General features: G+C 42.0%; 1 protein-coding gene across 3 annotated transcripts in view; it reads left to right on the forward strand.

The window, feature by feature from the left end:
• Nucleotides 1-432: 432 nt before the first annotated feature.
• LOC127568611 (KN motif and ankyrin repeat domain-containing protein 4-like) overlaps nt 433-22,334 on the forward strand; it is a 115,317-nt gene continuing 93,415 nt past the window's right edge. Inside the window, exon 1 of one of the 3 annotated variants that reach the window (XM_052012570.1) lies at nt 433-653. The gene's annotated coding sequence lies outside the window, so the exon portion shown is untranslated. Of the gene's footprint in view, nt 654-21,066; nt 21,297-22,334 lie in introns of those variants that run through there. The other 2 variants (XM_052012571.1, XM_052012573.1) reach the window with 2 other exon arrangements.

Below are 22,334 nucleotides of genomic sequence, written 5' to 3' on the forward strand. Positions count from 1 at the left end.
GGTGGGGGCCAGGAGCCAAGTCAATGCTGAAGCCACCCCTTGCGGCTGGCAGTACGCGCCCCACGGAGAAATCAAATATCAGAAGCCTCCATCCCTCTCTACCCACCCCCCTTGGCCCTTCCCAACAACACACCGACACAACAAGCAGCAGGTAGAGCTGTGACATTTTAATTTTGTTTGTTTTAAAAATGTCACCAGCACAGTTAATGTAAAAGCTTTAACACTGATTAACCAACATCCCTATTATTTTAAAGAACATCAAAAACAATGATTTGTTATTATTGAAATAAATTAAATAAATCAAACATTTCAGGTGGTGCAGTTGAGTGAACACAATGGAATCGGTGGACTGCAGGACCCGCCGAGCTCCGGACCCGCACCACGTGACTGCTGCTAAATCCAAGATGGAGACATCGTGAGCGATGTGCTTTTTGTTATTTTAATTTAAAAACGTGTTTGGTGGGGCGGGGGCTCACGTCAATAAGCACAGTCAACGCGTGAAAATGAGCGCGTTAATTCCTCGCTCCCGATAACTGCAATTAAAGGAAAGGCTGGCGCAGTGTGTTCCTTCCCTGGGGGTTCCTGTCAGGGACCGAGCACATTCACCACCAGCCAGGTGGATGTGAAACTGTGATCACAGGGCACACTGAAAGGTAACTGCTGCACAGTTGGGCAACTAGATTTGCAGGCTGTGATTTTATCATTTAAGAAATAGTTTAACAAAACGTTTGCTATATCCTAGCGGACCCAATTTATTTAATGTGGCAGAGTAATTCTGTACCCTGCGCTACAAATTATATTGCAAAACCTTGGTCATTGGGGAGTGTTGAGGGTTGTGGGGAATAGGCAGGAAAATGGGGTCGTTACTTTATTGAATGCTGGAACAGGTTTAAGGAACTGAATGGCCTTCCTCGCCTCCTAATTCGTACCTTAAATTTGCCAATATAGTCCAACAACCCCTTAAGATATAGTTTTCCTAAGAGTGATGATTGTGCATCAGATTTATTTCTTATATCCATTCAAGCTCTCTGGTATAATTACATTTGCTTTAATAAAAAAACAGCATCTCTACTATTAACAGACTTTTACATATCAATTATCTTGAGATTGGGGAATCAGACATGACTCCATCCCACCTCCACATCTGCACCAATTTATAATGCATCACTTAAATAATTCTTACATCACAGTGCAAGAAACCCCACACGGATAACTGTCAAAGCAACTTTTATGGAGAAAATGAAAGCAGGATCAATCTTTTCCAAATCCATTCTGAACATCCCAAATTATTGACAGTTTGACCTGAGTGATTATATGTTGCTTCTTATCTAAAGGTTTCCAGCAATCTCCCTACTACTGAACTTAAAGTTATGGGTCTAAATTGTCCAGGGGGGCCAATTTTTCTTTTGTTTCTTACACACTGGGACAAAGTACATGGTTTTCCAATTCACAAGAGCTAAACTGGAACTTAATTGACTTTTGAACAGGTGAGCCAGTGGCTTACACAAGTTTCCTTGAGCGTTCTGAGGAAATTGCGTCTGATCCACCAGCACTCTAAGTGTGAAGTAATCCTGAAAAATATTTGAAGTTTCTTCAAATAAACCAACGTGAAGCACACACCCATCACCTAATATTGGAACCGTGGCCTCAATTTCAAGAATGAAAAGTGTTCTAAATATTCTATTTAGCTCTTCAGCTCTCTTTATCTTTGTTCATGATCTTTCTTGAGAAATCCACAGAGGACCAATGTGGGGCCTGACATAATTGTGCTTTCTCTTGCAATTGTTCATTGTTCTTCTCTCTAATTATATTTTTGGTACTGCTAATACCATCTCTATCTGATTTTCTGATAATTGTCTAGTTATTTTGATGGTAGTCTTTCTTATATTTCAGGATTTGTTTTTGACTGGGCATCCCTATTTAGCCATTCAGATTTCACTTTACCTTGAATTCTCCTTTCTTAGCCAGCAGTATGCAAGGATTCTTTGTCTTTCATCACTGATTGAAAAATATTCAATTTTTGTCTATCCCAGTGTAGTTTACCCAAGTCATCCCTCATTAATGTAAGTCTCTTGACATCCGACACTAACATTAATTTATAAGTTGTCTGAAATCCAATCCATTGCTTTCCTGGCTGACTTTAGCCAATTTGGCTTATTTAAAGGATTGAATCTGCCTTTTTTTATCGATCTTGTATTTTGGATGCATCTCTATTATTTAGGTTTCCTTTTACTAGAATTCCCAGTTTGCTTCATTTCACAGTGTTGTTTGAAGCAGAACAAAATAGGATATGTGTTCCAGTTTTGATATCGCTGCAGGAATGTTATTCCAGTTGTCAATTAGTGTACTTCAAATCTGAGCTCTTGGGATTTTTTTTTACCCAGTGCTATGTGTGACAATTTTCAAAGATAATTCATTACAGAAACAGTCTGCCCTCCTGGTTCAGAGAATATGAAATTGAACATTATGATTCAATTACTTTGTATGCCTCACCAGCTTTCAGCCCTCCTCTATCCATAATCTTCAGTTCATTACAAACTCCACTGCTCGTATCCTATTCCACATCAAGTTCCAGTCACTTGCCACTCTGTCTTTACTGACCTCTCTCTTTAATTTGAAAATATTACTGCTTAATCATCACGACGATCTCTTCCCTCAAAAGATTTTTGGATATTAAGGGAATAAAGGGCGTAGGGTAAATGTAGGAAAATGACTCTGAAGTAATAGGTTAGCCACAAACTTAACTGAATGGCTTAAGGGATCAAATGACCTTCTGTGCTTCTATTTCTTATGTTCTCAAATGGCCTGCTGCTTTAATACCCCCAATATTCCATTTTGGCTGCCAAGCCTCTATCTGGCCCATTGAAACTCATTGGAGTTTTCCGAACACTGCCGCCTTCTCCAGCTCCCTCTCCTCCTTTAGAATGTATTTCTTCACCAGATCTGAGCCTGAGGTGCAGTGACACATGAGATTGAAATGTTTGAAAGAGATATGCTTGTGGACCTCAATTATTTCTCCTTGGTGACAAATATTCTTACACTGGGGATGATAGTGGGCAGGCATGGTAGTGTAGCAGTTAGCATAACGTTATTACGGCACCAGCGACCCAGGTTCAATTCTGGCCGCTGTCTCTAAGGAGTTTGTACGTTCTCCCAGTGTCTGCGTGGGTTTCCTCCGGGTGTTCCGGTTTCCTCCCACGTTCCGAAAAGATGGATGGATTAGAAGTTGTGGGCATGCTATGGTGGCGCCGGAAGCGTAGCGACACTTGTGGGCTGTTCCCAGAACACTCTTACACAAAAGATGCATTTCACTGTGTGTTTTGACGTACATGTGACTAATAAAGCTATCTTACCTTATAATTGCCCCCCCCCCCCATGCTGTGATAGTGCAGATGGAATACACATACAGACAATTTAAAGTATGGTAGCCAATAGTGCAGGCCTGCCAACAGGAAGACATTGCACAGATGACAGATTTGCCCAAATATTGTTGGATTCTGCTCACAAGGAATTGTATCTGGCATGTTCATTACCACAGCAGGAATAAGTACATTCCAGTGCTTGTTATCTCGAAACAACCATTTCCTGTGGCTGTGTCTCCCACAGATGTCCTGTGATCTCTCTGAGGCTATTCAAGACTGAATCCATAAAAACCCTTTCAGTGATCCCATTCATTAGGTGTATATGTTGGTGGCAGAATGACAACAGCTACTGATAATATTTAAACACACACCAATTTCACCCAGCAGCTTAAAAGTAATATTGGATTGATTGTACTGAATTCAGGCTGTTGATGGAGTGTAAATTATATCACAGAATTATAGGGCATAGAAGAGAGCATCTCATTGTGCTTGCATCAGCTCCTTGGTAGAGTAATGTTAACTCAGTCCTCTGCTCTTTCTGCATAGCATTTGCATTTATATATTTATCTCCTTTTTTTGCACGTTAATGCTGTTTATGCTCTCACCATTCTCTGCTTGTTGTGCCACCTTGCAGGATTTAAAGAAAAGTGAAACCTCTGGGTCTTTTTATTCCTCTACCCTTCTTAAAATTGCCCCATGTTGTTTACATTGCTTCTTCTCATTCATCCTATGTAAAAGTATTGTTTTACACTTTGCATTAATTTTCACCTGCCCATGGTGCTGTTCTGCATACTGCTGATGTCTGCAGTTTGTTGTTTACTACACCTCTACCCCGGATGCCAGTATGTGTGCCCAGGCAGCTTTAATCAGGTTGTTTTTATTTAATCAGATGCACAAGCATTCCAAGAGCAAAGCCACTGATGTTGTGGGACTCATGATGTCCACCATTTACCTTTTGGAATGATTTTTCATTGAAATTGAATTGAACAAAATGCTGTGTCAGGTAAATAATTCCCAGACAAGACATTTTCAAAAAAAACAACTCCCACCAGTTGTCGATTTTACCTCCTCAGGTCAAACTGTGGGTTTAATATCCCAGATTGAGCAGATGATACCTTTTAATCAGGTTATTTTTATTTAAAGCTGAATGGTATTTTCATCAATGAGATTGTATTTTAATCTACAAAGTGCCTAGAAACTGGATTTCACGGTAAGTGTGCTACAGATGTGCTGCATCTGGTAGTTCTACCCTGTTGGATCCCACGATAAAAAAGCTTTGAAAATAGTGCTATGGTGTTCTGTCCTAAAATTGTGTACTAAAATGGGACCTGTGGGGTTCCTGATAGGAGCCACAAGAGAAGCTCCCCTTATACTGATCACTTGGAAGGATGTCAGGAAATCTCCAGATGCTGCAGAACAGCTGAATAAAGGACTGCTATGGAGGTGAGGGAGAACGTTAGGGAGGGACGATGTGGCAACCTCCCACGTGATGGTCTTTTCTGACTGAGTCCTGTGCAATCAGTGATGGAACAGCCAGTAATGAGGTTTTCAATATCCTGAGCAGTGAAAACTGAGGCTGGCAGATATGTGTAAGTCATCAAAGTAAGAATGGAAAACCTTTCATTGATGTCTCATTGGCATTTTCAGCATGATCTGCTCCCAGATTTTTGTGTGATTGTTCAAGGGCTCCAGTGTATGTAGGTGAGGGAGGGAATGTGCCATCTGCAACACATGACATGATTAGTTACATGACTGACATGAGGAAAATGTCAGATGCACTCGGGTGAATAATACACAGGAGTGCAGGGCAATTTTCTGAAGGGTGCAATTTCACCCTGCAAAGATTATTGGGATGAACTGACTGGATTAAATTACTTTGTGCAGGCTGTGTATGATAAATGTATGGTAATAGATGCAATCTGAAGGTTAAAGTGAAAATAAATGGCTGAATTGTGGATAATACCCCTTCTCTCATTTTTAGAATTCCCAATCCATTGGGAGCCCTCCCTCTGGCCTCTTGCACTCTCTAGATCTATTCATTGCTTTCTGCTGATAGAATATTGACTGTCATGATTTTTCCATTCCCCTTGCTCACTCTCACTTCAGAACTGGCAGGACTCCATTCACTCAGGAAAAAAATTCCCAATATCATCATCAATCCCACTGACAAACATCAAGCAAACTGATCTCTATGCTGCAGAAGCCAAACATCAGTCCTCAGGCATTTCCTCTACCTCCCCCCAGATTATGAACCCACCACTGAACATCAGGCCACTGTCTCCCAGACGGTTAAAAACTTAATTTTCTCAAGTGATGTTCCCTCTGTAGCTTCCAGCCATGTAGTCTCCCCACCCCACACAGCCCACCTCTACCTCTTGCCCAAGATCCACAGGCAGAGCCATTGTTTCAGCCTGCTCTTCCCCCACCAAGCATACCTCTATCTACCTTGACTCCATCCTTTCTTCCCTGGTCCAGTCTCTTCCCACTTAAAGCCAGGGTTCATTGGACTTGCTGTCCATACCTTCACTCTTATGGAACGTGTTGATTTTGAACTCTCATTATTTCACTTTTGAATGACTCCCACTTATTTGATGTCAACCTGCCTGCAAGTAACTTCTCCCAGTCTGTTTTTGCTGTCTTACAAAATTAGCCATTTCCCCAAATCAGGGCCTTGTCCTTTTCTGTAGCTACCTTGAAACTTATGAGTTATTGTCAGTATCTCCAACATGCCCTTCCACTGACATGTCAACCACTTTCCTGGCAATATTCCCCAAGATTAGGTCCAGTACTGCCTCTTCTCTAGTGCGGCTCTCTATTTATCTGCTCACTAAGTTCTCATGGGCACACTTCTTTTTAAAACAAAATTCCACCCCCTCCACTTCTTTTGCGGTAAAGCAAATCTAGTTAATTTTGGGGAAGTTGAAAACCTCTGCTGTAACCCTATTATGTCTCTCTGTGATATGTCTTCATTATCTGCTTCTCTTCATCTCCTACTGACTGTTAGGATGCCTGTCATATACCCCAAGTAAAGTGCTTACCCCCTTTTTTGTTCCTCAGCTCTATTGATATGAACTTACTTGAAGAGCCTCTAGGACATCCTTCCTCATTACCACAGTAATGGATTCCTTAATCAATATTGTAATGCCCCCTCTGCTTTTTACATCCCCCTATCCCCTGGACATGTCTGAAGATTCTGTAACCTGGAATGCTGGGTTGCCAGTTCTGTCCTTTGTGTTAGCAACAATACCATGTTTCCATGTGCTGATCAACACTCTTAAGTTCATCTGCCTTACTGGTCAGACTCCTTGCATTAAAATTGATGCAATTTAACTTTCTGTTCCTCCCATGTGCCTTATCATAGCCATATCTGCTCTGCCTACCAAACTGACTCAGTTTCTGTCTGTATTTGACTGTACCTCCCACCCCACCTCCCCTGCCTCAAATGTACACCTATTCATTTTGCTTCCAGATTAGTTTAAATCATCCCCAACGACACTGGAAAACCTCCCTGCAAGGGTTTTGGACCTATTTCAGTTCACGTGCAACCCATCCAACTTGTACAGGTCCCACTTTCCCCAGAAATGGCTCCAGTGATCAAGAAATCTGAAGCCCTCCTGCCTACACCATCCCTTTAGCCAAACATTCATCTGATCTACCTTCCTATCCCTATCCTCACTGACACATGGCACGTGAGGTAATCCAGCGATTACAATCTTAGAGGTCCTACTCAATCTGCAATTTAGCTCCCTAAATTAATGCAGGATTTCATCCCTCTATTTACCTATGTTATTAGTACCAATGTGGACCACGACCTCTGGCTGTTTACCTACCCCGCCCCCCCCCTCCCAGAATGCCCTGCAACCATTCTGTGACAACAATGACCCTGGAACCAGGGAGGCAACACTAATCCTGGATTTGTGTCTGCTGCCACAGAAACACTTAGCTGTCAAGTCTCCAGTCACTATTATTCTTGAACCCTTGCTGCTCCTCCCTGCAGTACTATGCTCTTAGCCTGAGGCCACCTTCCCTCCCCACCACCACTTCTTCCTTGATGGAGTTTAACCTGGATAAATGTGAGGTGTTACAGTGTTGAAGATCAGAGAGACTTTGGGGTGCAAGTCCATGGCTCATTGGAAGTGGCTACACAGGTAGATAGGGTGGTTAAGAAGGCTTATGGAATGCTTGCTTTCATTAATCAAGGTATAGAGTATTGGGGTCAAGAAGTTATGATGCATATCTATAGAACTCTGGTTAGGCCATATTTAGAGTATTGTGTGCAGTTCTGGTCACCTCATTATAGGAAGGAGGTTTGAGGCTTTAGAGAGGGTGCAGAGGAGGTTCACTAGGATGCTGCTTGGGCTCTTCTCTGGAGCAGCGGAGGCTGAGGGGTGATCTGTTGAAACTGTATAAAATTATGAGGGGCATAGGGTGGACGAGCAATATCTTTTTCCCATTATTGAGCGATCCAATACCAGAGGGCATGCATTTAAGGCGAGAGGGGGTAGGTCAGAACAGACGTATGTTTTTTACTGAGAGAGTGGTGGATGCCTGGAATGCGTTGCTTGAAAGGGTGGTGGAGGCAAATTCATTGGGGGCTTTTAAGAGGGGCTTGGATGGGCACATGAATGAAAGGAGAATAGAGGGACATGGACATTCTGTAGGTAGGAGGGATTAGCCATGTCGGCACAACATTGTGGGCCGAAGGGCCTGTTCTCTACTGTTCTATGTTCTGTTTACAGATACCCAACCAATTCCTCACCACCAACATGTTCATTCACCTGGTTGAACCCATTCTTATGCTGAGTATCTCCTTCATTCCAAACACTTTCTCCAAATCAAAGGTATAGTTATGAGCACTCTCATGGGCCCAAGCTACACCTGTCATTTTGTGGGATACATTGAATAGTCTTCGTTTTCAGCCTACTCGGGTCCACTCTGTCGTATTGCTGCTGTTTCTTGCACTCAAGTCAAGTTGAGTTTTTTGTCACGTGCAAGTACAGTGAGGCACAGGAACAAGGAAAGACTTGCGTGCAACAGCATCACAGTGATGTAGGTTCAGACAACACAAAGGATGTAAATTATACATAAATTATTCAAAACTGAAGAGAAGAAAGGCTGTGCAAAAAAGACATTTGTGCAAAAAGAAAGCACAATCAGAGACAAGTCAATGGTTGTGCAAGAGGTGGTCTGTAGTATTCGGTTGCTGAGGTACAATCAGGGTTGTGCAGGTTGGTCCAAGAACCTGATGGTTGTAGGAAAGTAGCTGTTCTGGGACTTCATTCTCTGTACCTCACTGTCAATTTCCACCCTGTTTTCACCATCACATGGTTCATCTCTGACTCTTTCCTTCCCTTTCTGGATCTCTCGGCCCCCATCTCTGGGGACATATTAGTGACAATAATCTGTTACGTGCTGCAGATTCCTACACCTATCTCGACGATACTTCTCCCACTTGCCTCATAAAAACTCCATTCCATTTTCCCAGTTCCTCTTGTCTCTGCTGTATCTGTTCTGATGACGAGATTTTCCACTCATCTCTGAGATGCTTTCATTTTTCCTGAACAATGACTTCCCTTCTATTGTTGTTGACGGGGGCCCTAATCCCCATCTCATCTATTTCCTGCACCTCGGCTCTCGCCCCCTCTTTTGGACAAAGCAAGGATAGAGTTCCCCTAGTTTTCAACTTCCACTCCACCAGTCTGCAAATTCAATAGATCATCCTTCACAATTCCTGCCTCCTTCAACAAAATTCCAGTACCAGGCACATCTTTTTTCCCTCCTTTTTCAACACTCCAAAGGGACTGTTCGCTTTGCAACTCCCTGGTTTGCTCTTCTGTTCATCAATGGTTCCCCTTCTCACAGCACTTTCCCATGCAACTGAAGAGATGTAACTACCTCACCCCTCCCACCATTCAGAGACCCAAACAGTCCTTCCAAGTAAAGCAGTGATTCACTTGCATTTCTTCAGTCCTAATGTATTACATGTGATGTTCAAAATGTGGCCTCCTCTACACTGGAGAAGGCCATATTTTGAACATCACAAGCAAAACATTGCAATGTAGAATCACAAAATCAAAACCACAAGCATTCAGTCTGCAGGAACTACCCTGAACTTCCCGTTCCCAGCCACTGTAGTTCTTGCTCCCACTGCCACTCTGACCTGTCAGTGGCCTCCTGCACTGTTGTAACAGGACACAGTGTAAGCTTGAGGCAGAATGTCACCTCATCTTTCGTCTAAGTACATGCAATCTTCCAGACTTGATGTTAAATTTTACAACTTAAGATAATTAATTTTCTCTGTCTGTATCAGAACAGGCTAGTTCTGCTGTAGATCATCTGTTTGTATCATTGGCTCAGTTATTCTCACTTCATTAGCACTGCCTGACTTGCTGGACATTATCTAGAGCTCTGTATTTCACAGCTTTTATGTTCCTTTGTTCATGCTCTCTCTCTAACTTCTCTCATTAACCTATCAATCGGTTGACTTCATCTGTTGATCCCCATGCCAACCTTGACCTCGCCCTATCAGAAATTCCCCATTTCTTAGCCATTCCTCCTCTACCTGCCCTGCAACTTAAAAATTAAGTTGTTTTCTCTCTCTCCTGATTCTGACAAAGGGTTTTTGACCTGAACTATTAACTCTGTTTCTGTTTCCATAGATGCTGCCTGGCCTGCTGAGTGTTTCCTGCATCTTCTGGTTTTATTCCAGGCTAAACTGTCTTCTACAGTTTGTTATCAAAATGGGTGTGCTACGATTATGGTTCCTGCAAATTATAGCATCATGACTTCATTCTGGCCTAGAATCTCTGATCAAAGATATTCGAAGGATGTAAAAGACACAAATGCAAAGGTAGTGATCCTCAAGTGAGACTGCAGATTGTTGGAAATTTTTGTTTATTTCACAGAATAGTAGGTGCAGTCAATTGCTAGGAAAGCAGCTACTGTTCTGTTGGATGATATCTCAAGAAGGACCTGATGAGATTAAAAAGATAAATGTAAATAATTAAATAATGAGATAGTCAATAATCTAGTCTGACCTACATGGAGATGTAATCTGTGTTATTGTTTGATGTCGGTTGCAAAATTGGTTTTGGATTGATGTTGTAGAGTAGATTTTTTGAGTCTCTTCAGGCATTAGGGAGACATTTGTCTTACAGGCTTTATTTGTGGGATGTTGCAAGATATATTTTATGTGGATTGCAGGCATGAAAAATGTCTTTCCTGTTTTGTACAAATGTGCTTCCTATAAACAAGACTGATGGGACCATCAAAATTATCTGTATGTGGATCTGACGGAGATGTTTAAAGTCATGAAGTGTATAGGCAGTGTAGATGGAGAGAAACTGTTTCTGTTGGTGGAAACATTGAGAATCAGTGGATGTCGAATGAAGGTTATGGATGGAAGAACCAACAGTGAGATGGGAGGAAAGATTTTTATGCAGTGAATGATTAGGGTCTGAAATGTACTTCTGTGGTTGGACTGAAGGCAGATTTAGTTGTATCATTCAGAAGGGAGATGATATGTATCGGAAAGGAAAGAACTTGCCTGGCTATAGGAGATATGCTGGATTGTTCTTGCATCGAACTAGTATGGGTTTGATGGGCCAAATGGCCTCTTTCTGTGTTATGACCATTTTGTGATTTTTATTACTTATAATATTGATCCCAAACATCCAGTTGGAAATGTATCCATTTGTAAGTGCTGGGATGTCTGCTACTGAACTAACCCCTGACCCTGTGAAAATTGGCAGGATCAGGGTGAAGGTGCAGCACAAACTGTCAGAGTGAATCAGCAACACTGCATCCGTCCCCAAACACCTAAAGCTGTAGGTTCCGGCCTTTCATTGTGGGACCATTTTTAAAAACTTTTTGATAAAGAGATGACTGGTTTTAGCTTGAAACAGCAACTATTCACTTCCCTCCATTGATGCTGCCTGACCTGCTGAGTTCCTCCAACATTTTGTTTGTGTTGCTGCCGGAACCTCTCATTGTGGTTAAGGCAAGCATCAGGGGTTGCACTCCCTCACTAATCGCAGGGGTGCTGCTCCTGATGCTGATTTTAACCCAAGGTGTGCCCACTTCCACTCTTTGGCCAAATACCACCAATCAGAATGCTCATAACCACAGTGATGGTGCATTCAGTCCAGCAGAAGGCCTAGGACTAAAGACTCCCATTTTGAGGAAATACTATCGTGTATTCCCTCTGTGGAGTAGATGGAGGTGCTGCTCCCCACAGGCTCATCCCAGAACCTTGCTTTTAGGCAGGAGTACTGCCAAACTTTATGATTGCTGAAGATGTATTTAAAATGAGAATTTTCTTGAACAGCAGCAGATTTCTGAGAGTTGTGAGCTTGGGTTGTATTTTTGAAGCCATGTGTGAAGGGACTGCTTTTACATTAGATTTCCCATTAACAACATTATGCAATAAATTCACATATTGGCACCCTCAATACCATACTTAAACACAAGAATTTTAATCTTAGATTCCCTGGTAGATTTTGAGAGTTGGAATTTCTCATTATCAATTCTTTCTTCTCACTTGCACATTAACACAATATATTGAAATATAATCAAAATGTTCAACACCTCTATGAGTCAGTCGAATATCAGAGAAATATTGGAAAATATATTCAGCTTGGTAAGCTGAGGTCCAAACTCATAAAATAATGTCCATTATGTCTCCTGCTAGGATCTCAGTTTTATTAAAGAAACAAGTTCTGACAGAAATCCAACTACCCTTCATTATTTCAGAGTTGCTGCTGTGCTGAGTGTAAACCACAGAATCCCCAGGGTAGAGTTGCCCCAGTAACTGGATTTAGTAATTGAATAGAGTGCCAGACAAGAACGTCTGTGATATTAACATCCAGAGCTGAATATACAGTATTCCTGCTTGGCAGGTAAACCAAATCCCTATTCTCCATTTACCGCTTTGCTGAAATGCTGTGTTTTTAAACAATAATGGCTGTGTGCTATCCCTTTTTTTTGCTTGGTACTGCAACAATTATTTAATTCCCCCTGATGAACTACTGGAATATGCAATTGTGGATTATTAAAAATTTAAGATCTATGACCTGGGTTTCATCGTGTAAGCCAATTCTGGTATGACTTCCTCCTGTTATTGCTAAACATTGTTCAGAATAATCCCATGGGTTTTTCTAGGACTACAGCCGTAGGCAAAAAAGGTTAACTGTAATTTGTTTAACCACGTGGCTGAATCTGAAGGAGAGTCACTTTACGTCACCTGTAACTTTGAGTTTTTGCAAATGTATTTAAATTTTTTTTGTCAAAAAGGGAGTGTTATCTTTTGAGTCCAGGATCAGAATCTTTTTTTTTTGTTCATTATTTTCTTCTCTTTTTGTTTCCTGGAAGTGCTGAGTCTTTCTGGCTGATGTCTCTCAGATATTGGCAGTCTAACTCTTTGGGAGCAACCAGATGGGACAAAGCGTTCCTCACTCAACACGTGCACACATCCTTTTTACATGTAGAAATAATGGATACAAACCTCAGCTGACTTTTTTTGCTCCCTTAGCCCAGGAGCACCAATGTCCCACACTGGATTGAGATCAATGCTCAGATTTACTCAGGTATCCTGCCCTGCAATGTTGTACCTACAATGGAGGTGCATTGGTAGGCCTGTTTTTGTGCAGAAGTTTGCTTTCAGGTGAAGTTATGGAATGTGCAGTGGCAGCAGACATTCAGGAGCCAAATAACTGCTACTATGCCAAGAAGGGCAGAATCCATAATGTACACATCTTATTGCTGGGGTTCCCTTAGACCCAGCCAGCTTAGCTCTATGCAATCAGATCCCAGTGGTCATCCTGCCCTCCCCTGATTCTTCACCTTCACTACCCCCACACTCCACTGGTTTGTTTACTTCCATTTTTCATCAAAATCACAGCTGAATTAAAATGAGTTGCACTGGGTGAGAAGTATATTTGCTCCCATCCATCCCTTCAAAATATCTGAACTTTGCTCTTGTTTTGGTTTGAAAAATATTTCGGAGGTTGTTTTAGATTTGATCACATTTTAAGTGAAGACATCTTTATGTTTAAATCTAAAACCAGTAGTTTCTACATTTAATATTTTCGAGTACTCTGGAATCTTCTCCCGTTTCTTCAATTTTTGATGAGGCGTTCACATGTTTTGTAGTAGTTTCTGGAGAGCTTGATCATATTATCCATTTCCTCTCCCTGCTGTCACTTACTTTTATTTCTGAGACTGCTCTGAGACTTCTTTTGACTATCTCTGTATTTCATTCTGGTTATCATTAGTTGTCTGTACAGCAGATGGTACTGGTTGTTCATAAGAGCTTATTAACGTTGAAATTTAACTTTGAAAAGCTGTCATGTTCAAGAATCTGCTCATTTTTAGTGAAATGTTAATCGAGAGTTCTTGGTTGTCTTCAAAATCATTTTAAAATATGGCAATTTTAGGATGGTGGGTGGCATTTGGAAAGACTGTTTAGCTTCACCTGGGGAATTGAAGCACTCCTCTTTCTTCATTTCATCTGTTGGCCTACAAACAGATGGGAACTGAGTGTGGGAGGAATGTTTTAAATAAAACACAGAGGCTATTGTATTCTTCCAGTTTTTATAAAGTATAACTTTTTCTTTTTTTAAAATATTTCCTCGCTTTCTGCAATACCATGCAACACCACACAAGAGGTTATTTAAGAGCAATAAGCTATTTGGAGATTCATGAACAAGGATAATTCTTTCTGTTTATCAACCCTTCCCTTTTGTCCACACTTGGTCACTGCCTTCCACAGTAGTGTATTGATGGTGTTATTCCATGGACACTGCAATGCTTTCAGCACACCAGGTAACCTCAAAGCAAAGACCAATTCCTAATTTACTTCATCCTTAGAGTAGACTATAAGATTACAATCTTCAGGGTTAATACTGCAGTTCCCAACAGGTTAAAATATTAAATACCAAACAGCCACTCAGGTCAACAAAGGCACCTTCTGCTGACTGTTTTTGAAAAGAAAGCTGTGATGGTCCTCTGCCAGAAAGCTTCATACTTTTCAACATCCTACGAAACCATTCTTTGAATAGCCTCTCACAATAGCTGAATTGTTGTCGAGAAGTCTTGAAATGTTGAGGTTCATTTTGCAAATAAAGAGTAATTGTGCTGGCACTGGCAACGTAGTGAGATTTGGAATAAGTCTTCAATCTTACAAAGCACAAAACAATGAAAATGATTAATTTTATGCAAATAGTCATATTTAAAATGCCAGAGCTTCATAAAAGCTATTGACCTAAACTTAAGCTGGTCCATTTATAAGAATTATTTATTTGCTAATGGTTTTGTATAGGAAGAAACATTAAACATGTCATCGCCTATTGCCAGTGGGAAATGGGAAATTTGATTATGATATGAAATCATTGTGTTATGTATGATGTTAGTGCTGAGTTAAAACTATTATTAATTTATGTAGTTTATGGATGTAAATATGTATCTGATTATACGTCATTTGCTTCTAGCATTCTTGTCTTTGTTGTAATAATACTGCTGTGTTCTTTGGACTTCTGAGCTATCTTTTGTCTCGTAAAATTTAAGTATGTGAGTGTAGTAGATTTGTTTCTTCTGCAAACTCCATGCTTTAAAGCATAGGCTAATTACAACATCACCTAGTTCTCTTTATTTTAATTGTCATACACTTTATTTTCCATAAATGTGAGTAAACATTCTTTCCACCAAATTTCTGTGAAGTTATCCTCTCAACTCCAGAGGCAATAACATTTTAATGTTTCATCTAAAACAATCCTAGTTTGTCAACATTTGTCTCTTAGTGGTAACATATTAATGATGTGTCATGCCATATTGTTAATTTTTATTGTAAAGTTATGTAGTTTTCTTTATAACAGTGTCAATGCAAGTGCCTTGACTATCACTCAAACAAGCTAAAGGATACATGTTGCTTTGACTTTACCTGCTGGAGTCTAAAAACAATGAGTTGGAAGAATGGGTCACACCAAAACTCCTTGAGCCTGCAATAGTTCCAGGAGTATCCACTGGTGGTCCTGCTGGACATCCAGCACCTGAATAATATTTCTCAATTAGCCTGTTAACAGGGTATCATATGTCACTAGGGATACAATTTGGGCAAATCTCCAGCAGGAGCACAGAGAACACTATGGGTATTTTGCTCCCAAATTAAACAAATGATAGTAGACACTATTAAACAGTAGTGGGTGAGTTCTTAATTGGTCCACTCTTTATATTTGGATGTCCACCCCTTGCTTTGAGCCCAGGTTCCCTGGTGCAGCAGCCAGTGATTGGGGAAGGAAGGATATGAAAACCAAAATAAAACTGCAGATGCTGGAAATCTGAAACAAAAACAGAAAATGCTGGAAACACTCTGCTGGTCACACAGCATCTGTGGAAAGAGATTCAAGTCAGAACTGGGACACAGAGAAAAACCTTAATTTTAAGTTGCAGAGAAGGTGGGGTGGGAGGGGGGAAGGGATGAATATCTGCAGTAGGTTGAGGGTTGCTGTGGGATGATTGTTAATGGAGCAATTCAAGGGTGCCAGAGCAGTGTGATGTGTTGCAAATAGCAGGTCAGGATGACTTGCAACAGAAATGGCCAGTTCTGATTTAGACAGGGAACGCGAGTTATCGGAAGTTGTAGACTTTGATATTTAGTCCAGAGGGCTTCAATGTGCTCAGATGGAAAATGAAGTGCTGTTCTTCACGCTTATATTGGGCATCTTTATAACAGTGCGGGAGGTGACAGGTTGATAGGTCAGGGTGTGATCAAGAACTAAAATGACAGGCAACAGGAAGCTCTGGTCTCTCCGTGGACTGATGCGGGGGCTCTGCGAAGTGTTCACTCAATCTGTGTTTGGTTTCTCAATGTAGAAACCATATTTTGAATACAATGTAGCACACTAGATTGGGAGAAGTGCAAGTGAATCACTGCTTTACTTAGAAGGACTGCTTGAGTCCCTGGATAGTGGGGAGGGAAAAGATAAAAGGAAGGATGTTGCATCTCCTGTGATTTCATGGGAAAGTGCTCTGAGAAAGAGAATGGTTGATGGAGATCGAAGAGCAGACCAGGGAATTGCAAAGGGAATAGTCCCTTAAGAATTCTGAAAAGGAAGGAGCAGGGAAGAGGTATCCAGTGGTGGAATCTTGTTGGAGCAGGCGGAAATTGCAAAAGTTGATCGTTGAATGTGGTTGGTGGAGTGGAAGGTGAAGACCAGAGCAGCTCTGTTCTTGATCTGCCCAGGAGGAGAAGAGGTGAGAACAGAGGTGCAGGAAACAGATGAAATGTGCTGAAGGGCTCTGTCACTATGGCAAGTGCTAAGCCATGGTTCAGGATGAAGGAAGACATTTCAGAGGCACCTGTGTGGAAAGTCTCATCATCAGAGCAAATATGACTGAGAAACTGGAAGAGTGGAATGGAGTCCTTACAGGAGGTAGAGTGGGAAGAATTATAGTCGAGATAGATGTGGAAGTCTGTAGGCTTCGAATGGATGTTTGAGCTAGCCTAAGATGGAGATAAATCCAGAAGGGAAGAGAAGAGATGGACCACGTGAAGGTGAGTGGAAATTGACAGCAAAAGTCTTGAAATTTTTAAGTGTTTTTGTTAGTGCAGGGAGCAGCACCAACGAGGGGGAAGTAGGCATGCTTTGACTGGACAGATCTTTGCTGACCTTGTGCCAGGTCTTGCTGAAGGCAATGGAATTCTTTATTCAGGGAACTCTTTCCCCAGGCCCCCTTGTCCTGTTTAACGATGGCTATGTTTGGGGTGGGCCTCAAAAAGTCATCAAGCAGACTTTGCAGCATCATTAAAAGTATATGTTTCTGGGCCCTGATTTAGTTTGAGATTAGTGGGAGAACACACCCTGACAGCTGCAAATCTTGGAAGCTTTTATGTTCAATTTTCTGAATTATTACATATTGCAGGAAATAAGTATTGCATTCTTTTTGTGACGTATCCACAATTCCCATTGTGTTCTTTGGAGGTGGCTAGCAGCTCCTCATTCATGATATTCCTTCCAATAAGTGGGCTTGGAAACCATTAACCTCACAGTATGGATCTTTGCTTCTGCACTATGCTGAGGAGGTATCTATATTGCATGATGGAAGGTCTAGAAATCAGCTCACTTGGTGGTCCCTTCATGATCAGCAGCATGGGATAGATATGGTTAGTGAGCAGGAAGCAAAGAAATTGGCAATCATCCATGCAGGTCAGAGATAACTCTGTTTGCTAACCATTCATCAGCAGTCACACATCAAGATAAAATATTCAACTTTAGTTTTGGGAACAGGCAGGTTTTAACAAAAGTAAAATCTGAAAATGGACTGAATGTAAGATAGATTGGTATTTGTTTATCAAATAACATGCACAACACCATCCTGGGTGTTTGTCTCACTTAGTGCATGGCACGGCATTACAGTCATGTGGGAAGGATTGGACAGGCCAGTGGATCTTTTCCTCACCATCCTTGTTAGATATTCCCATGGGAATTAGCGGCCTTCAACCTCTGTCTCATTACAAGGCATGGGTATATGTTAATGAAATTAACAACCCACAACACCCAGCTTTCTCCACTGTCACCCACCAAGTGTTCCTGCTACTAGAAAAGTGCACGTTTTCTGATTGGGTTTATCCTTTCTCCTGCTCTGAACCTGCTTGGCTCATACCATTGTGGTGCTTGTTTGATAAATTGTACAACCTTCTCAGGAGCGCTTTGCATCATCTCTCCTAACAGGTTTCTGTTCCTTTGCTAACTTTCGGGCATAGAAACAGATGTTTTAATTATCTTCCCACAAAATATTTTAGTGATTTAATTTTTCACTGTAATAATATCCAGGTTTAACGTGGCCTTGCATGGCCACTGTGTGTCCAGAGTGCAGCATAATCACAAAACATAAACATCTTAAAATATAATGGAGTGAACAAATGTTCAAAAGAACATGTTATTCCTCTTTCCCCTCCCCCCCACCCCCCATTTGATTCCAATGGTCTTTCACTCTCCCCTAATGGCTCCCATTCTCACCTCCTTTACTTATCCGAATCCAGCACTGGTAGTGCTTTGTGTTCCTGCTTGTCTCCCTCCAGCAGCCGTCTCCCATCTTCACACTCCCCTCCCCCGACCTTGCTCCATCTGTTTTTTTTCTTTTCCCTCTTATTGTATGCCCCCATCTACCATTCACCTGCCATAGTCTTCCAACTCCACCCCTGCTCACCTTCCTCACCTGGCACTACCCGCCTATCATCTTGCACCCCTCCTCAGTCCACCAATCGCCTCGGAATCCTTTCTTGCCTCTCCCCTTCTCCACCTCATGCTGGCCATTTTGCCTGTCCACTCTCAGTCCTGATGGAGGGTTTTGACCTGAAACATCAACAATTTCTTCCCTCCCACAGATGCTGCATGACCTGAGTTCCTCCAACGCATTGTTTGTTGCTGAACAAAAGTTCATCTTATTCAGTTGCCTTGCAGAAATCTTGGCCATAAGTCTTTCTCATGCCTTGATTCCAATTTACTCCAGCCAGATTGTTCTTGTCCCATTGAAATAGATCGTTTACCATTGACACTTCCTAACTATTCCACACACACAGTTTCCTTGATGTTTCCCCAATAATACTGGCCCCATTACCTTGTCTCATTTCCCAGAACCAAGTCCAGCAATGCCATCTTTCTCATTGGACCAGAAACTTGCTGATCAAGAAAATTCTTCTACTTAAGAAATTCCTCCCCGTCTTTGTCCCTTATATTATTGCTGACTCAGTCTATATTTGTTGCACTAAAGTCCCTCATTCTTTCATCACTGTGGCTTTTGCAATCTCAGGAATTTCCCCACCAGTTGATAGCTGTAAGAAATGTCCCAATAGTGGAAGTGCACCTCCATTATTTCCCGATAGATTGATTTCTTGACAGATTTGATATTTTTGATCTTTCCAGATCATCCACTCTCTGCAGCACTGCAATATTCTCCTCGATCAACTCAGTGATTCTGTCAATTTGTAGTTAGTTTTAAGCATCAGCCCTTGTTTGAGATTGTCCAAGCTCATTTGTTTCGTACCCTCACAAACACCAAAACTAGAATCTCTCTTACTTATGGTGTGAGCTCTTTGAATTCTAGTTCAGACAATATTGTAACTTTCTACCTCCAAATGATAGTTAATCACTTGATTAATCACTGCAGTCAGCAATGATTCTGAAGTTGAAAGCTCGGAAATACTAGAGAAATAAAGGACTGCAGATGCTGGAATCTAGATGAAAAACACTGTGATGCTGGAGGAACTCAGCAGGCCAGGCAGCATCCGTGGAGAAAAGCAGACGGTCATCGTTTCGGGTCAGGACCCTTCTTCAGGGCTGAGGATAGGAAAAGGGGAAGCCCAGTATATAGGAGGGAAAAGCAGAGCAGTGATAGGTAAACAAAAGAGGGGAGGCGCGGGGTGGGCACAAGGTGGTGATAGGTAGATGCAAGTAAAAGATAATGATGGGCAGGTGTGGGAGATGAGAGGAGTGTCTGGGGGGGGTGGGAATGAGAGCAGAGGTGTGGGAAATGGCAGAGATATGGGTGTGAGCTTTCTCAACCACAGTTGGGGGGAAGCCCCGGTTAGAAAAGAAGTTGGACATCTCGGATGTCCTCGAGTGGAAAGCCTCATCATGGGAGCAGATGTGGTGGAGAAATTGAGAAAAAGAGATCGTGTCCTTGCAAGAGACAGGGTGGGAGGATCTGTAATTGAGGTAGCTGTGAGTGTCAGTGGGTTTGTAGAAGATGTCAGTGGATAATGAATCTCCTGAGATGGAACGGTCAAGGAAAGAGAGAGGTGTCAGAGATAGTCCTAGTGAATTGGAGGGCAGGGTGAAAATTTGTGGCGAAATTTATGAAACTGTTGAGTTCTGCACTGGTACAAGAGGTGGCACCCACACAGTCATCGATATAGCGGAGAAAGAGGTGAGGAATGGGGCCGGAGTAGGCTTGGAACAGAGACTCTTCAATGTAGCCAACGAAGAGGCAGGCATAGCTGGAGCCCGTGTGAGTGCCCATAGCTAGATCCTTGGGTCTGTCGAAAGTGAGAGGAATCAAAAGTGATGTTGTGTAGGGTGAGGACAAGTTCAGCCAGGCAGAGGAGAGTGTTAGGGGAAGGAGACTGATTAAGAAAAAGCGGAGGGCGGAGAGGCTGTCATGATGGGGAATGGAGGTATATAGGGACTGGACGTCCATGGTGAAGATATGGAAGAGTTGGAGAGCATGTGATGTGTCATGGATGTAGGTGGGAAAGCTCAGCAGTTTTGGATTAAGTGCTAGATCAAAGACTTCAGTGCACTATCCTGACAGTTTTTTTTAGTGCAGAACTGAAGAAATACTGCCCTCCTGGAGGTGCTGTCTTTCAGGTGTGAGTAAGTCAAGGTTCTGACTGCCCTCGGAAGTGGATCTTGTTGAATTCCAGTGTTGGAAAACAAGGGAGTCCTGCCCTTATTTTTATTTTCTTTTGGGACAATATCAATCCCTCAACCAGTATTACCAAAGATTATCTGTTCATTTTCACACACAGTTTGTGGGACCTGGATGAATAAAAAAAATAACATTGGCTGTAAGGTATTTTGAAACATCCTGAGGGGTTGGCCAAGTGCTAGATCAAGGCAAGTTCTTCTTTTGCAGGGTACATTCACAATGTTAAGATATCTCTATTAGTCACATGTATATCGAAACACACAGTGAAATGCATCTTTTGCAGAGAGTGTTCTGGGGGCAGCCCGCAAATATTGCCACGCTTCTGGCGCCAACATAGCATGCCCACAACTTCCTAACCCATGTGTCTTTTGAAATATGGGAGGAAACCGGAGCACCCGGAAGAAACCCACGCAGGCACGGGGAGAATGTACAAACTCCTTACAGACAGCAGCGGGAATTGAACCCGGGTCACTGGCGCTGTAATAGCATTAAGCTAACTGCTACACTACCGTGAGTGAACATAGCCTTTTGCCATGCAATGCTTTTGTTGCAGGATGAGGAAATGCTCTTTAAGTGTCAGGCTTAGTACAACACCTCTGGCAGATGTTGTGAGATGAAGATTATGCTTTTGTGTTTGGTAACTCTCTTTGGTAACTCATTTTCCCTGAACTCTACTGTAACAGAGTAAAGGAATATCATCACTGATATGAAATATGATTTGTGGATGATGTTTTATCATGTTCTTCTTGCATGTCTTTATCTCTGTAAGCCTCAGTGAATGTGTCTAAACCTGGGAATCCTTCTTGCAGTTCCTTCAGAAATTTGCTGTTCTCTGCAATACATCCTGCATTTAAGAATCTGTGCTTTTTCTTTCTCCACTGCTGACAGCTCATAGACGATGATATTGCTCCTCCTAGCGCACCTACATAACACCCAGGAGGAAATATAAGCAGGTCAGTGGTAGTCAGATGGGTAGGCTCTTAATGCACTAAACAGAGGGAAAATCCAGCCCAGTCAATATAAGCCATGTAGAGTTATCAAATTGGGATACAAAAAGAAATTTGGCATGTCCCCTTTGACACTCACCAACTTTCATCGATGCACATTAAAAAGCATCCTATATGGATGCATCACGGCTTGGTATGGCAACTGCTCTGCCTGGGACCGCAAGAAAATGCAGAGAGTTGTGGACACAGCTCAGCACATCATGGAAACCAGCCTCCCCTCCATAGATATCTATACTTATTGCTGCCTCAGTAAAGCAACCAGTATAATCAAAGACCCCACCCACCCGGGACATTCTCCTCGCCTCTCCTATTAGGCAGAAGATACAAAAGCCTGAAAGCACATAACACCAGGCTCAAGGACAGCTTCTATCCCACTGTTATAAGACTATTGAACAGTTCCCTTGTACGATAAGATGGACTCTTGACCTCACAATCTACCTCGTTATGGCCTTGTACCTTATTGTCTACCTGCACTGCACTTTCTCTGTAGCTGTGACACTTCACACTGCATTCTGTATTGTTTTACCTTGTACTACGTACT

This window comes from Pristis pectinata, chromosome 3 (genome assembly GCF_009764475.1).
Source record: "Pristis pectinata isolate sPriPec2 chromosome 3, sPriPec2.1.pri, whole genome shotgun sequence".
Taxonomy (NCBI): Eukaryota; Metazoa; Chordata; class Chondrichthyes; order Rhinopristiformes; family Pristidae; genus Pristis; species Pristis pectinata.